Below are 7204 nucleotides of genomic sequence, written 5' to 3'. Positions count from 1 at the left end.
TGACTAATGTAAATTTCCATTCACTAGTTCTAAGCTTGTGGATTGCTCCCATTCCAGGCCCTAGCCACCTTAAACTTAGCCTATTCTGTTTCGACCTAAACTTAAATTATAACTAAAATAATGGTACCCTCCTAAAGCACATAGCTTCATTTATAATAAGATTGATATCTTTTAAAGTAAATTCCATGAGTAAATTTATGATTAGCTTAATAAACTCCACTTCTGCTAACTAGACACTTTATGAGCAAACCAAATGGCAGACTACCCTAAACTGAAATTCAATTTGACCTCTGAGTAAATGGTAGATAGAACATGATAAAATACATAAACTTGTAAGTGATGGTTATTATAAATTGTAAAAGGAAGAAGAGAGAAAAAATTTGCAATGTGAACAAGAATACCCAACAATAATTGGATTTGGACTTGGTACAGGGTTATAAATGATACCACAAAGACATCAGATTTCCCCTTTGGTGATGTGAAAGAGCTCTGGACATTTTGGAAAGTTTTGGTGCCAGAAATAGAGGAACTAGTAATTGAAAAAGTTTCCAATAAATACATAGACAGACAGAAACAATTTCCAAAATAGCCGCAGAAGATGATTATCAATAAAGTGCTAATATGTCTTTCTTTCCTTTTTTTCTTTCTTCTTTGACGAACATTTACTGTGTGTCTACTGCACGTAATAACGACAGTCCTTAGGCAATAGGGGTCGATGAAGAGAAAAGAGAAAATCCCGGACCTTGAAGAGCTCACAGACCATGAATTCAAAAAGAGTATTATGGTGAGATAACTGCATAATTTAATCGAAATATATCGAAGGGACATCGTGGGACATAGGAAAGAATGATCAACTCTGCTTAAGGATGATCAACTCTGCTTAAGGATGGATGCTCAGAGAATGCCTTATGAGGCTTGGACTGAGCAGAGGCCCTTAGCAAAATCCACTGTAAGGGGTCTGAGATTCCAGTCACCATCACCACCACCTCAATACGAAATCATCAAAATTTTTCCTTCTATCAAAAATCAGATGGGATTAGCAGACCACAACTACTATTGTGGTCTTAGAATTCCTTACAATCACTACAAGTACCTATAAGACAATGCAACATAGCTGTTAAGACCATAGGCTCTAGGTTCAGATCTTGGTTTCACCACCTGCTAGCTGAATGAGTTTGGAGAAGGCACTGAAGCAAGGTGTCTAACTCTAAAGGTTGATGTGTCCTTTTTGAAAAAATAAGTTGTATCTAGAGAGAGAAGAACTTATAACCCCTCAAAACCTCTGCTTGAGGCCCTTTGTTTAAAAATCTTGCTTGCTTACTCATTTGAAATACATATTTCCAAATCAGAATGCTTGTCACCTTGCATCCAAATAAGGTTGATGAAAGTTACAACTGGGGATCTCCATGGACCTGTCATTTCTGTCCAAGGCGAAGCACTAAAAACAGTTTGAAGCCCCAAACATCACCGTCACCAGGAGTGCCTTAGAGAGCACGTAATTTAGTGGTCATTCCATAGACTCTAGGTTGAAATCCCCGCTCACCGCTTGCTAGCTGAGAGACCTTGAGCAAGTCATTTAACCTAAATTTCCTTTTCTGTAAAACAAGAACCTTCTCCTAGAAATTGTAAAGATTAAATGAGATAAAGCACATAAAGGACTGAGACCACTGCAAAGCAACATTGTAAACCCTCGGAAACAATTAGCCATTATTGCTATTATTTGATGGAACAAACACTGAGCTGGCTGAACAGAGGTTTGACTGTAGATGGGAGCACACCTCGTGTCATTGCCATCCCAAAGAGCACTATATCAGCATGGGCAGGACCATGAGAATGATGAAAAAGTCCCACCTTCTGGCAAAGAGATGAACGCAGTGTAATGTTTGGCTTTCGGTAGGAAAAAAGGAAAAGAGAAACTTTTTACTGCAATTATACTCAGAAGAGTCAAAGTGTGAACTAATTCAGAGAGATGTGACATCTATCTTGATAGATCCCCAAACAGGATATTCCTTTTAGGATGCCTGGCTACCTTTCTTTAACATCAACCCATTACGTACACCTATACACAGGTAGAATGCAGGCACTCTTTCCCGACACCAGTGGACTGTAAGCTCCACTGAGTGGGGGCTGTGCTCTCTGCAGCACCCATACAACCTATAAGAGCAAGTGGCACGTGGTAGGCTCTCAATAAGCATTTGATGCATTCGTTTAAAGAGTGAATATAACCTTTTCCCTCTCACACACTTGCTTAGACTGAGGGTGAACAATATCAGACTCTGGCCCAATCAGATTTCCTCTTGCAAAAATTTGCATTTGGGTTCTGGAGGGTATGGATTTATGAGCAGTCAGCCCTGGCTTTGTGATGCGCTATAAACTGAGGCTAAGGGCATCACAGAAACAAGAGGGAGATGGCAAAGGCAAACAAGACAGAGGCAACTGGCCATCTGGGACAGGAAAAATGCAACAGATACACATAGACAAGAGATTTTGAAACCCCAGAGAGAAAGACACAGAACTAGAGGGAGTAGCTACCTTGGATCTGCATTTCCATTTCCTTCCTGAACTTCACAAACCTCGGCTTCTCTCACTTCCCTGGGATTTTGGACCATATTCCTGTGTCCTTCCATTGAACCTACCCTTTGTTTATGTCAGTTTGAAATGGTTTCAGTCTGTACAATCAAATAATCCCTAAAACAATACAAATGTATCAAGGTGTGCAAAGAAAGATGAGAATGTTTGAAACTGATTCAAAACTAGGAACAGTTAGTAAGTAACTTCCAACTGAACTATTATAATGGCTCTGGTTCCTACACCTAATTTACATAATGGGGCAAATGTTTACTTAGACTCATCCCGTAAGAGTCATCTCTGCCTTTCTAAAGAGTTCAGAAGGCTTTTATAGGTTTTCAAAGGGCTTTTCCTCCCCATTGCCTAAACTATCTGTGCACTAAGGGTGAATTTACAAAAAAAAATGTTTCCGACAAAAGTGAAATGCAATATTTATACCTTCCCATTAATTTAAATAATTTATAAGTTTTTATTCAGGGGGCTGAATAAGAGTTTTCAGAATCTATAATGTGATTTTCTTATGAGAGCAGTTACTCTCGGGGTTATTTTGCCGTAATCTCTATACATTTATAAGAATTTTGTTCTCTCTTTTAAGTTGTGGAACACTAAGCTGATTGACTATGCGGGTATGACTTGGAATACCCTGGAAATCCTGATCTTTCCCCCCAAAACCTGCTCCATCTGCAGCCTTCCCCATTTTACCTGAGGGTGACTGCATCCTTCCAATTGCTCAGGCCAAAAACCTTAGAGTCATCGTTAATTCTACTCAGTTCTGGGTTGAATCATGTCCCCCAAAAAGATATGTGGAAGTCCTAATCCCTAGTACCTCAGAATGTGACCTCATTTGGACATAGGGTTGTTGTAGATGTAATTAGTTAAATTGAGGTGAGGTCACACTGGAATAGGATGGGCCCTTAATGCAATATGAGCGGTGTCCTTAAAGGAGGAAGAGACACACGCTTGAGGGGAGAGCACCATGAGATGATGGAGGGGTGCAGCCATTAGCCAAGGGGTGCCAAGGATTGCTGGCAAACCACCAGAAGCTAGGAAAGGCAAAGAGAGGTCTCCTCACACGTTTCCATGGAAGCACGGCCCTGCCAATATCTTGATTTCAGATTTCTAGTCTCCGGAACCATGAAACAATAACAATCACTTGGTTTGTAGTACTCTTTTACGGCAACTCTAGCAAATGACAACAATTGTATGACTATAATCCTACATCCAACTGGTAAGCAAATCTTCTCGACTCTGCCTTTAGCACACATCCAGAGTAAGACTGCTTCTCACCACGTTCAAACTGGTCTCCTAGTTCGAGTCTGTTCTTAGCGTAGAAGCCGGGGTGATCCTCTTAACATCTACCTCAAACGATGTCACTTTCTGCTCTGCCTGCCATGGCTTTCCATTTCCTCTGAGTAAAATCCAGAGTCCTCATAATATTCTATGAGATCTATCCTCCCTTCTTATGCCAACACTCTCCTGTGACCTACCTAGAGTGAGTCTCTCTCTCAGACTAAAGGAAGCAAGTATCAACTAACCAGGTGACTCCTGGAAGTCTCAGCCAGACACAGACCCAGAATTTGGGTGACCATGTGCTCCAGTTTGCTTGGGACTATCCTCTTTACACCTGACACCCGAGTTTGGTCTAGTTTAGCATTTATCTCAGCAAAACCTGAATCAGTTTAGAGAATAAATTAAATATCCTGAGAGATACTAAGACAGAACAGGCCTATTCTCATTAAGTGATGCCCGATGAAACAGCACCTTGGGATTCCAAGCTAGGAGCGTAAGCATTTAACTTTGTAGTAACATGATGCTATATTTTATACCATTTTATGCCAATCCAAAACCCTCCTATTATGGAAATCAGGAACACGCAACAGGTGCCTTTTATGTAATTGGCTTGTGTTTTCCTGCCTCGTCTCTTTCACCCGTCTCCTGATAGCATCTCTCTTCTCTATAAGAAACACATTCATTCACACAATTCACACTGTGACCCCAGTCTCAGAAGTGGCTCCTGATCAAGGACTGGCCAGCATCCTCAACTCTTAATATTTTCCCCATAAGCCTAAAAAATTTGGGCCATGTTTCTGGCCTTGTCTAGAGACTCTGAGAATGAAGGCAGTAAAAAGGTGTGAGGCTGGATGCAAGGGTATGAAACAAGAGACAGAGGTGATGGATGAAGTTACAGAAGCTGGAGCCAGCTGATAATACAGCTTTGGTCATGTTTTTAAAACTGAACCTTATTCGAGATTCTACATCTTCCTCAGAGTTTTATTCTGATGAAGGTACTGTCTATATATCAAAATTGTTCCTCTCCACTCCATGGCTACTGCCTTTGATTTCAGGCCACCATCATCTCTCACCTGGACTTCTGCAATAGTCTCTAAACGGGTCACCCATCTGCACTGTCTGCTCCCTACATCTTCCCTTACATATTCTCTCACACTCAGAGTTAACAATGAGATGGACTCAAAAATTCAAATATCGTACTGCTTTCCACAATGGCTCTCCGTTGCCTACAGATTGAGAGAAGATCTATAGGGACTCACAGAGCTGACCCCCGCCTACCTCCTCAAGTGTACCAGTCTCGTCAACAGCCACACCCCATGTGTTTTCCAAACCCAGCCCCACATAACTGTCCATTCTGGAGCCTTCCCTACTTCAGTGCTTTGCTCAGTTACTCCAGCTGCATGGAACACACTCTCTCCTGCCTTAGTTTTAGAATTACCTCTTCTTCATAAGCCATGTGACTTCCAAGGCACCCTGAGATGGAACTTAACATGTCTGTCCAGTGTGACACTTTATTGCCTTGTTGTCACTGTGTGTCTTCCTCTAGTACTAGACCTAACCTTTTGAGAATAAGTCCCTCCCTGAGACTATCTTTCTTCCTATACCTTCTCCGTTCCCTCAGCCCACACTTCCATCTCTTATCTATCCCCATTCAAGTGGATCTATTTCTTCACACCATGGTCTCTTCAGCTCTCCTTCAGGACAATCTTTGGTTCTAGTGTATAGTAAGCCTAAGTGGTAATGAAAGCAAAGGACTAAATCTTGAAAATGTGAGAGAGCTGTTATTAATCTTTTCTTGTACCAGAACTGAACAATTATTCTTATAGAATTTCCTCATCTTGTTTTCAGTGGCTCCAGGATATGTCATTTTGTATTACAGAAACAATTCCTTTTAGCCCTTCAGTACCCAGTGGGCTATAACCTGAGTCACTCTCAAACAATGCTGAGAGACAGGCATTTTAAATAGGTTTATCTGCTTCACACTGAGCAATTGCAAATATTGGACTAAAATGAAAATTGTAAAAGAAATTAATTCTTTGAATCTAGATTTAATTCCATGCTATAAAGGAATGTTTGATTTTAGAAATAACTGGCTTTTCTATTTTCGTAATCTAAAACAAATAACTTTCAAGTGCCAATTTAAATCAGAACCACTTTTTCCTCCTGAGTTTTATCAGCATTTTTTTTTTTTTTTTGGTAAAAAAATAAAGAATTTTTTCTGCTTAGGTTTATTATGAAATTTATATACTATAAAATTCTCCAAATTTAGGTGTACAGTTCTATGAAAGCTGACAACAAATTCTGTTACTACCCAAGGTAAAGAATATTTCTATCATCCCAAAATGTTCACTTGTGCCTTTTTATCATTAATCTCCTTCCCTCACTTCCAGCCCCTATCAACTGCTAATCTGTTTCTGTCCCTACAGCTTTGCCTTTTTGAGAATGTCCTATAAATGAATTCACATAGTTTATAGCCTTTTGACTCTGGCTTCTTCCGCCTAGCACAATTCCGAGATTTGTTCATGTTGCTGCATGTATCAGTAATTCATTTCTTTTTGTTGCTCAGGAGTATTCATTGCATTGTATAAATGTAACAGAATGTATTCATCGGATCTCCTATAGAGGGATACTTCGATTGTTTCCTATTTTTAGTGACTATGAATAAAGATGCTATAAACATCTGCCTACAGATTTTTGCGTGGATATACGTCAATATTTCTCTTCAGCAAATACTTAACAATGGGATTACTGGGTCTTATGATAAGTGAATGTTTCATTTTATAAGCAACTGCCAAACTTTTCCATGATAGATGTACCATATTGTGTTCCTACCAGCAACATACAAAAGTTCCAATTGCTCTACATTTTTGTCACGGTTTTTTTTTTTTTTTAATTTAACCATTTTAATAGGTGTGTGGTGGTACTTCATTGTGGTTTTGAATTTTATTAGTTTTAATCCCTCGATTGAAATGTTATTGAAGCCAACGGGTCAAGCCTAGAGACCTAGAAATACTTATATTTATACATAAAATGTTTCTCAGTCACAAGTGGTGAAACCTCAAAGTACTTACAGTGCTATACAAATTTGAATCACTGAATTTAAAAAATGTATTTTTCTTATTATTTTACTATTTAGAATGACTATTCTCCCATAAAAAATGAACGACCACTGTTTTAGAGCATGTGAAATTTTTAAATGAAAGCAACAAAGATTTCTTGAAGCCATTCTCTAGATAAGGCTATATCCGCAAATCATGACTTGCCTGCTCCCCATTTTTCTCTTCTCTCTTAGTAACAGTTCTAATTTACCTGGGCACATGGCTAACTGGAGTAAAGATTGCATTTT

This window comes from Pteropus vampyrus, unplaced genomic scaffold (genome assembly GCF_000151845.1).
Source record: "Pteropus vampyrus isolate Shadow unplaced genomic scaffold, Pvam_2.0 Scaffold54, whole genome shotgun sequence".
Classification (NCBI taxonomy): Eukaryota; Metazoa; Chordata; class Mammalia; order Chiroptera; family Pteropodidae; genus Pteropus; species Pteropus vampyrus.
Note: the sequence above shows the minus strand (reverse complement) of the source record.